Source organism: Phyllobates terribilis, unplaced genomic scaffold, assembly GCF_046119375.1.
Source record: "Phyllobates terribilis strain yellow unplaced genomic scaffold, ASM4611937v1 Scaffold_12__6_contigs__length_324123572, whole genome shotgun sequence".
NCBI lineage: Eukaryota > Metazoa > Chordata > Amphibia > Anura > Dendrobatidae > Phyllobates > Phyllobates terribilis.
The window spans coordinates 308,024,767-308,038,240 of record NW_027362772.1 but is presented as its reverse complement, the minus strand read 5'-3'; positions in this window follow the sequence as shown (position 1 = coordinate 308,038,240).

The following is a 13,474-nucleotide window of genomic DNA, read 5'->3' as shown; positions in this document are numbered from 1 at the left end:
TCCGCTATCACATACACCGTGTATCACACATCACTACCTCCGTCCACTATCACATACACCGTGTATCACACATCACTACTGCCCTCCACTATCACATACACCGTGTATCACACATCACTACCTCCCTCCACTATCACATACACCGTGTATCACCCATCACTACCGCCCTCCACGATCACATACACCGTGTATCACCCATCACTACCGCCCTCCACTATCACATACACTGTGTATCACTCATCACTACCGCCCTCCACTATCACATACACCGCCGTGTATCACTCATCACTACCGCCCTCCACTATCACATACACCGTGTATCACACATCACTACCTCCCTCCGCTATCACATACACCGTGTATCACACATCACTACCTCCCTCCACTATCACATACACCGTGTATCACACATCACTACCTCCCTCCGCTATCACATACACCGTGTATCACACATCACTACCGCTCTCCGCTATCACATACACCGTGTATCACACATCACTACCTCCCTCCACTGTCACATACACCGTGTATCACACATCACTACCTCCCTCCGCTATCACATACACCGTGTATCACACATCACTACCGCTCTCCGCTATCACATACACCGTGTATCACACATCACCACCGCCCTCCACTATCACATACACCGTGTATCACACATCACTACCACCCTCCGCTATCACATACACCGTGTATCACACACATCACTACCACCCTCCGCTATCACATACACCGTGTATCACACATCACTACCGCCCTCCACTATCACATACACCGTATATCACACATCACTACCGCCCTCCGCTATCACATACACCGTGTATCACACATCACTACCACCCTCCGCTATCACATACACCGTGTATCACACATCACTACCGCCCTCCGCTATCACATACACCATGTATCACACATCACTACCGCCCTCCACTATCACATACACCGTGTATCACACATCACTACCACCCTCCACTATCACATACACCGTGTATCACACATCACTACCACCTTCCACTATCACATACACCGTGTATCACACATCACTACCGCCCTCCACTATCACATACACCGTGTATTACACATCACTACCGCCCTCCACTATCACATACACCGTGTATCACACATCACTACCGCCCTCCACTATCACATACATCGCGTATCACACATCACTACCGCCCTCCACTATCACATACACCGTGTATCACACATCACTACCGCTCTCCACTATCACATACACCGTGTATCACACATCACTACTGCCCTCCACTATCACATACACCGTGTATCAGACATCACTACCACCCTCCACTATCACATACACCGTGTATCACACATCACTACCGCCCTCCGCTATCACATACACAGTGTATCACCCATCACTACCGCCCTCCACTATCACATACACCGTGTATCACACATCACTACCGCTCTCCACTATCACATACACCGTGTATCACACATCACTACTGCCCTCCACTATCACATTCACCGTGTATCAGACATCACTACCACCCTCCACTATCACATACACCGTGTATCACACATCACTACCGCCCTCCGCTATCACATACACAGTGTATCACACATCACTACCGCCCTCCGCTATCACATACACAGTGTATCACACATCACTACCGCCCTCCGCTATCACATACACCATGTATCACACATCACTACTGCCCTCCACTATCACATACACCGTGTATCACACATCACTACCACCCTCCACTATCACATACACCGTGTATCACACATCACTACCACCCTCCACTATCACATACACCGTTTATCACACATCACTACCTCCCTCCACTATCACATACACCGTGTATCAGACATCACTACCACCCTCCACTATCACATACACCGTGTATCACACATCACTACCGCCCTCCACTATTACATACACCGTGTATCACACATCACTACCACCCTCCACTATCACATACACCGTGTATCAGACATCACTACCACCCTCCACTATCACATACACCGTGTATCACACATCACTACCGCCCTCCACTATCACATACACCATGTATCAGACATCACTACCGCCCTCCACTATCACATACACCATGTATCAGACATCACTACCGCCCTCCACTATCACATACACCACGTATCACACATCACTACCGCCCTCCACTATCACATACACCGTGTATCACACATCACTACCACCCTCCACTATCACATACACCGTGTATCACACATCACTACCGCCCTCCACTATCACATACACCGTGTATCACTCATCACTACCGCCCTCCGCTATCACATACACCGTGTATCACACATCACTACCTCCCTCCGCTATCACATACACCGTGTATCACTACCGCCCTCCACTATCACATACACAGTGTATCACACATCACTACCGACCTCCACTATCACATACACAGTGTATCACACATCACTACCACCCTCCACTATCACATACACCGTGTATCACACATCACTACCGCCCTCCACTATCACATACACCGTGTATCACATATCACTACCGCCCTCCACTATCACATACACATTGTATCACACATCACTACCTCCCTCCACTATCATATACACCGTGTATCACACATCACTACCGCCCTCCACTATCACATACACTGCGTATCACACATCACTACCGCCCTCCGCTATCACATACACCGTGTATCACACATCACTACAGCCCTCCGCTATCACATACACCGTGTATCACACACATCACTACCGCCTTCCACTATCACATACACTGTGTATCACAGACATCACTACCGCCCTCCACTATCACATACACCGTGTATCACACATCACTACCGCCCTCCGCTATCACATACACCGTGTATCACACATCACTACCGCCCTCCGCTATCACATACACCGTGTATCACCCATCACTACCGCCCTCCGCTATCACATACACCGTGTATCACCCATCACTACCGCCCTCCACGATCACATACACCGTGTATCACACATCACTACCTCCCTCCGCTATCACATACACCGTGTATCACACATCACTACCGCTCTCCGCTATCACATACACCGTGTATCACACATCACTACCTCCCTCCGCTATCACATACACCGTGTATCACACATCACTACCTCCCTCCACTATCACATACACCGTGTATCACACATCACTACCGCCCTCCACTATCACATACACCGTGTATCACACATCACTACCGCCCTCCGCTATCACATACACCGTGTATCACCCATCACTACCGCCCTCCGCTATCACATACACCGTGTATCACCCATCACTACCGCCCTCCACGATCACATACACCGTGTATCACACATCACTACCGCCCTCCACTATCACATACACTGTGTATCACTCATCACTACCGCCCTCCACTATCACATACACCGTGTATCACACATCACTACCTCCCTCCGCTATCACATACACCGTGTATCACACATCACTACCTCCCTCCACTATCACATACACCGTGTATCAAACATCACTACCACCCTCCACTATCACATACACCGTGTATCACACATCACTACCGCTCTCCACTATCACATACACCGTGTATCACACATCACTACCGCCCTCCGCAGTCACATACACCGTGTATCACACATCACTACCTCCCTCCACTATCACATACACCGTGTATCACACATCACTACCGCCCTCCGCTATCACATACACCATGTATCACACATCACTACCGCCCTCCGCTATCACATACACCGTGTATCACACATCACTACCGCCCTCCGCTATCACATACACCGTGTATCACACATCACTACCGCCCTCCACTGTCACATACACCGTGTATCACACATCACTACCACCCTCCGCTATCACATACACCGTGTATCACACACATCACTACCACCCTCCGCTATCACATACACCGTGTATCACACATCACTACCGCCCTCCACTATCACATAAACCGTATATCACACATCACTACCGCCCTCCGCTATCACATACACCGTGTATCACACATCACTACCGCCCTCCGCTATCACATACACCATGTATCGCACATCACTACCGCCCTCCACTCTCACATAAACCGTGTATCACACATCACTACCACTCTCTGCTATCACATACACCGTGTATCACACATCACTTCTGCCCTCCGCTATCACATACACCGTGTATCACCCATCACTACCACCCTCCACGATCACATACACCGTGTATCACCCATCACTACCGCCCTCCGCTATCACATACACCGTGTATCACACATCACTACCGCCCGCCGCTATCACAAACATCGTGTATCACCCATCACTACCGCCCTCCACGATCACATACACCGTGTATCACACATCACTACCTCCCTCCGCTATCACATACACCGTGTATCACACATCACTACCGCTCTCCGCTATCACATACACCGTGCATCACACATCACTACCGCCCTCCACTATCACATACACCGTGTATCACACATCACTACCTCCCTCCGCTATCACATACACCGTGTATCACTCATCACTACCGCCCTCCACTATCACATACACCGTGTATCACACATCACTACCTCCCTCCGCTATCACATACACCGTGTATCACACATCACTACCTCCCTCCACTATCACATACACCGTGTATCACACATCACTACCTCCCTCCGCTATCACATACACCGTGTATCACACATCACCACCGCCCTCCACTATCACATACACCGTGTATCACACATCACTACCACCCTCCGCTATCACATACACCGTGTATCACACACATCACTACCACCCTCCGCTATCACATACACCGTGTATCACACATCACTACCGCCCTCCACTATCACATACACCGTATATCACACATCACTACCGCCCTCCGCTATCACATACACCGTGTATCACACATCACTACCACCCTCCGCTATCACATACACCGTGTATCACACATCACTACTGCCCTCCACTATCACATACACCGTGTATCACACATCACTACCACTCTCCGCTATCACATACACCGTGTATCACACATCACTACCGCCCTCCGCTATCACATACACCATGTATCACACATCACTACCGCCCTCCACTATCACATACACCGTGTATCACACATCACTACCACCCTCCACTATCACATACACCGTGTATCACACATCACTACCGCCCTCCACTATCACATACACCGTGTATCACACATCACTACCGCCCTCCACTATCACATACACCGTGTATTACACATCACTACCGCCCTCCACTATCACATACACCGTGTATCACACATCACTACCGCCCTCCACTATCACATACACCGCGTATCACACATCACTACCGCCCTCCACTATCACATACACAGTGTATCACACATCATTACCGCCCTCCGCTATCACATACACCGTGTATCACCCATCACTACCGCCCTCCACTATCACATACACCGTGTATCACACATCACTACCGCTCTCCACTATCACATACACCGTGTATCACACATCACTACTGCCCTCCACTATCACATACACCGTGTATCAGACATCACTACCACCCTCCACTATCACATACACCGTGTATCACACATCACTACCGCCCTCCGCTATCACATACACCGTGTATCACACATCACTACTGCCCTCCACTATCACATACACCGTGTATCACACATCACTACCACCCTCCGCTATCACATACACCGTGTATCACACATCACTACCACCCTCCACTATCACACACACCGTGTATCACACATCACTACCGCCCTCCGCTATCACATACACCGTGTATCACACATCACTACCTCCCTCCGCTATCACATACACCGTGTATCACACATCACTACCTCCCTCCACTATCACATATACCGTGTATCACACATCACTACCGCCCTCCGCTATCACATATACCATGTATCACACACATCACTACCGCCCTCCACTATCACATACACCGTGCATCACACATCACTACCGCCCTCCGCTATCACATACACCGTGTATCAGACATCACTACCGCCCTCCACTATCACATACACCGTGTATGACACACATCACTACCGCCCTCCGCTATCACATACACCGTGTATCACCCATCACTACCGCCCTCCGCTATCACATACACCGCGTATCACACATCACTACCGCCCTCCGCTATCACATACACCGTGTATCACACATCACTACAGCCCTCCGCTATCACATACACCGTGTATCACACACATCACTACCGCCTTCCACTATCACATACACTGTGTATCACAGACATCACTACCGCCCTCCACTATCACATACACCGTGTATCACACATCACTACCGCCCTCCGCTATCACATACACCGTGTATCACACATCACTACCGCCCTCCGCTATCACATACACCGTGTATCACCCATCACTACCGCCCTCCGCTATCACATACACCGTGTATCACCCATCACTACCGCCCTCCACGATCACATACACCGTGTATCACCCATCACTACCGCCCTCCACTATCACATACACCGTGTATCACTCATCACTACCGCCCTCCGCTATCACATACACCGTGTATCACACATCACTACCTCCCTCCACTATCACATACACCGTGTATCACACATCACTACTGCCCTCCACTATCACATACACCGTGTATCACACATCACTACCTCCCTCCACTATCACATACACCGTGTATCACACATCACTACCGCCCTCCGCTATCACATACACCGTGTATCACCCATCACTACCGCCCTCCACGATCACATACACCGTGTATCACCCATCACTACCGCCCTCCACTATCACATACACTATGTATCACTCATCACTACCGCCCTCCACTATCACATACACCGTGTATCACTCATCACTACCGCCCTCCGCTATCACATACACCGTGTATCACTCATCACTACCGCCCTCCGCTATCACATACACCGTGTATCACACATCACTACCGCCCTCCGCTATCACATACACCGTGTATCACACATCACTACCTCCGTCCACTATCACATACACCGTGTATCACACATCACTACTGCCCTCCACTATCACATACACCGTGTATCACACATCACTATCTCCCTCCACTATCACATACACCGTGTATCACCCATCACTACCGCCCTCCACGATCACATACACCGTGTATCACCCATCACTACCGCCCTCCACTATCACATACACTGTGTATCACTCATCACTACCGCCCTCCACTATCACATACACCGCCGTGTATCACTCATCACTACCGCCCTCCGCTATCACATACACCGTGTATCACACATCACTACCTCCCTCCACTATCACATACACCGTGTATCACACATCACTACCTCCCTCCGCTATCACATACACCGTGTATCACACATCACTACCTCCCTCCACTATCACATACACCGTGTATCACACATCACTACCTCCCTCCGCTATCACATACACCGTGTATCACACATCACTACCTCCCTCCACTATCACATACACCGTGTATCACACATCACTACCTCCCTCCGCTATCACATACACCGTGTATCACACATCACTACCTCCCTCCACTATCACATACACCGTGTATCACACATCACTACCGCCCTCCGCTATCACATACACCGTGTATCACACATCACTACCTCCCTCCGCTATCACATACACCGTGTATCACACATCACTACCTCCCTCCACTATCACATACACCGTGTATCACACATCACTACCTCCCTCCGCTATCACATACACCGTGTATCACACATCACTACCGCTCTCCGCTATCACATACACCGTGTATCACACATCACTACCTCCCTCCACTATCACATACACCGTGTATCACACATCACTACCTCCCTCCGCTATCACATACACCGTGTATCACACATCACTACCGCCCTCCACTATCACATACACCGTATATCACACATCACTACCGCCCTCCGCTATCACATACACCGTGTATCACACATCACTACCACCCTCCGCTATCACATACACCGTGTATCACACATCACTACTGCCCTCCACTATCACATACACCGTGTTTCACACATCACTACCACTCTCTGCTATCACATACACCGTGTATCACACATCACTACCGCCCTCCACTATCACATACACCGTGTATCACACATCACTACCACCCTCCACTATCACATACACCGTGTATCACACATCACTACCACCCTCCACTATCACATACACCGTGTATCACACATCACTACCGCCCTCCACTATCACATACACCGTGTATTACACATCACTACCGCCCTCCACTATCACATACACAGTGTATCACACATCACTACCGCCCTCCACTATCACATACACCGCGTATCACACATCACTACCGCCCTCCACTATCACATACACAGTGTATCACACATCATTACCGCCCTCCGCTATCACATACACCGTGTATCACCCATCACTACCGCCCTCCACTATCACATACACCGTGTATCACACATCACTACCGCTCTCCACTATCACATACACCGTGTATCACACATCACTACTGCCCTCCACTATCACATACACCGTGTATCAGACATCACTACCACCCTCCACTATCACATACACCGTGTATCACACATCACTACCGCCCTCCGCTATCACATACACAGTGTATCACACATCACTACCGCCCTCCACTATCACATACACCATGTATCACACATCACTACTGCCCTCCACTATCACATACACCGTGTATCACACATCACCACCGCCCTCCACTATCACATACACCGTGTATCACACATCACTACCACCCTCCGCTATCACATACACCGTGTATCACACACATCACTACCACCCTCCGCTATCACATACACCGTGTATCACACATCACTACCGCCCTCCACTATCACATACACCGTATATCACACATCACTACCGCCCTCCGCTATCACATATACCGTGTATCACACATCACTACCACCCTCCGCTATCACATACACCGTGTATCACACATCACTACTGCCCTCCACTATCACATACACCGTGTATCACACATCACTACCACTCTCTGCTATCACATACACCGTGTATCACACATCACTACCGCCCTCCGCTATCACATACACCATGTATCACACATCACTACCGCCCTCCACTATCACATACACCGTGTATCACACATCACTACCGCCCTCCACTATCACATACACCGTGTATCACACATCACTACCGCCCTCCACTATCACATACACCGTGTATCACACATCACTACCACCCTCCACTATCACATACACCGTGTATCACACATCACTACCACCCTCCACTATCACATACACCGTGTATCACACATCACTACCGCCCTCCACTATCACATACACCGTGTATTACACATCACTACCGCCCTCCACTATCACATACACAGTGTATCACACATCACTACCGCCCTCCACTATCACATACACCGCGTATCACACATCACTACCGCCCTCCACTATCACATACACAGTGTATCACACATCATTACCGCCCTCCGCTATCACATACACCGTGTATCACCCATCACTACCGCCCTCCACTATCACATACACCGTGTATCACACATCACTACCGCTCTCCACTATCACATACACCGTGTATCACACATCACTACTGCCCTCCACTATCACATACACCGTGTATCAGACATCACTACCACCCTCCACTATCACATACACCGTGTATCACACATCACTACCGCCCTCCGCTATCACATACACAGTGTATCACACATCACTACCGCCCTCCGCTATCACATACACCATGTATCACACATCACTACTGCCCTCCACTATCACATACACCGTGTATCACACATCACTACCACCTTCCACTATCACATACACCGTGTATCACACATCACTACCACCCTCCACTATCACATACACCGTTTATCACACATCACTACCTCCCTCCACTATCACATACACCGTGTATCAAACATCACTCCACCCTCCACTATCACATACACCGTGTATCACATATCACTACCGCCCTCCACTATTACATACACCGTGTATCACACATCACTACCACCCTCCACTATCACATACACCGTGTATCAGACATCACTACCACCCTCCACTATCACATACACCGTGTATCACACATCACTACCGCCCTCCACTATCACATACACCATGTATCAGACATCACTACCGCCCTCCACTATCACATACACCATGTATCAGACATCACTACCGCCCTCCACTATCACATACACCACGTATCACACATCACTACCGCCCTCCACTATCACATACACCGTGTATCACACATCACTACCACCCTCCACTATCACATACACCGTGTATCACACATCACTACCGCCCTCCACTATCACATACACCGTGTATCACTACCACCCTCCACTATCACATACACAGTGTATCACACATCACTGCCGCCCTCCACTATCACATACACATTGTATCACACATCACTACCTCCCTCCACTATCATATACACCGTGTATCACACATCACTACCGCCCTCCACTATTACATACACCGTGTATCACACATCACTACCGCCCTCCACTATCATATACACCGTGTATCAGACATCACTACCACCCTCCACTATCACATACACCGTGTATCACACATCACTACCGCCCTCCACTATCACATACACCGTGTATCAGACATCACTACCTCCCTCCACCATCACATACACCGTGTATCACACATCACTACCACCCTCCGCTATCACATACACCGTGTATCACACATCACTACCGCCCTCCACTATCACATACACCGTGTATCACACATCACTACCGCCCTCCACTATCACATACACCGTGTATCACACATCACTACCGCCCTCCGCTATCACATACACCGTGTATCACACATCACTACCGCCCTCCACTATCACATACACCGTGTATCACACATCACTACCGCCCTCCACTATCACATACACCGTGTATCACACATCACTACCGCCCTCCACTATCACATACACCGTGTATCACACATCACTACCGCCCTCCACTATCACATACACCGTGTATCACACATCACTACCGCCCTCCACTATTACATACACCGTGTATCACACATCACTACCACCCTCCACTATCACATACACCGTGTATCACACATCACTACCGCCCTCCACTATTACATACACCGTGTATCACACATCACTACCGCCCTCCACTATCACATACACCGTGTATCAGACATCACTACCACCCTCCACTATCACATACACCGTGTATCACTCATCACTACCGCCCTCCACTATCACATACACCGTGTATCACACATCACTACCGCCCTCCACTATCACATACAACATGTATCACACATCACTACCGCCCTCCACTATCACATACACCGTGTATCACACATCTCTACCTCCCTCCACCATCACATACACCGTGTATCACACATCACTACCTCCCTCCACTATCACATACACCGTGTATCACACATCACTACCTCCCTCCACCATCACATACACCGTGTATCACACATCACTACCGCCCTCCACCATCACATACACCGTGTATCACACATCAATACCACTCTCTGCTATCACATACACCGTGTATCACACATCACTACCGCCCTCCGCTATCACATACACCGTGTATTACACATCACTACCGCCCTCCACTATCACATACACCGTGTATCACACATCACTACCGCCCTCCACTATCACATACACCGTGTATCACACATCACTACCGCCCTCCACTATCACATACACCGCGTATCACACATCACTACCGCCCTCCACTATTACATACACCGTGTATCACACATCACTAAAGCCCTCCACTATCACATACACCATGTATCAGACATCACTACCACCCTCCACTATCACATACACCGTGTATCACACATCACTACCGCCCTCCACTATCACATACACCGTGTATCACACATCACTACCTCCCTCCACCATCACATACACCGTGTATCACACATCACTACCGCCCTCCACTATCACATACACCGTGTATCACACATCACTACCGCCCTCCACTATCACATACACCATGTATCGCACATCACTACCACCCTCCACTATCACATACACCGTGTATCACACATCACTACCGCCCTCCACTATCACATACACCATGTATCACACATCACTACCGCCCTCCACTATCACATACACCGTGTATCACACATCACTACCGCCCTCCACTATCATATACACCGTGTATCAGACATCACTACCACCCTCCACTATCACATACACCGTGTATCACACATCACTACCGCCCTCCACTATCACATACACCGTGTATCAGACATCACTACCGCCCTCCACTATCACATACACCGTGTATCACACATCACTACCGCCCTCCACTATTACATACACCGTGTATCACACATCACTACCGCCCTCCACTATCACATACACCGTGTATCACACAACACTACCGCCCTCCACTATCACATACACCATGTATCACACATCACTACCGCCCTCCACTATCACATACACCGTGTATCACACATCTCTACCTCCCTCCACCATCACATACACCGTGTATCACACATCACTACCTCCCTCCACTATCACATACACCGTGTATTACACATCACTACCGCCCTCCACTATCACATACACCGTGTATTACACATCACTACCGCCCTCCACTATCACATACACAGTGTATCACACATCACTACCGCCCTCCACTATCACATACACCGCGTATCACACATCACTACCGCCCTCCACTATCACATACACAGTGTATCACACATCATTACCGCCCTCCGCTATCACATACACCGTGTATCACCCATCACTACCGCCCTCCACTATCACATACACCGTGTATCACACATCACTACCGCTCTCCACTATCACATATTCCGTGTATCACACATCACTACTGCCCTCCACTATCACATACACCGTGTATCAGACATCACTACCACCCTCCACTATCACATACACCGTGTATCACACATCACTACCGCCCTCCGCTATCACATACACAGTGTATCACACATCACTACCGCCCTCCACTATCACATACACCATGTATCACACATCACTACTGCCCTCCACTATCACATACACCGTGTATCACACATCACTACCACCCTCCGCTATCACATACACCGTGTATCACACACATCACTACCACCCTCCGCTATCACATACACCGTGTATCACACATCACTACCGCCCTCCACTATCACATACACCGTATATCACACATCACTACCGCCCTCCGCTATCACATATACCGTGTATCACACATCACTACCACCCTCCGCTATCACATACACCGTGTATCACACATCACTACTGCCCTCCACTATCACATACACCGTGTATCACACATCACTACCACTCTCTGCTATCACATACACCGTGTATCACACATCACTACCGCCCTCCGCTATCACATACACCATGTATCACACATCACTACCGCCCTCCACTATCACATACACCGTGTATCACACATCACTACCGCCCTCCACTATCACATACACCGTGTATCACACATCACTACCGCCCTCCACTATCACATACACCGTG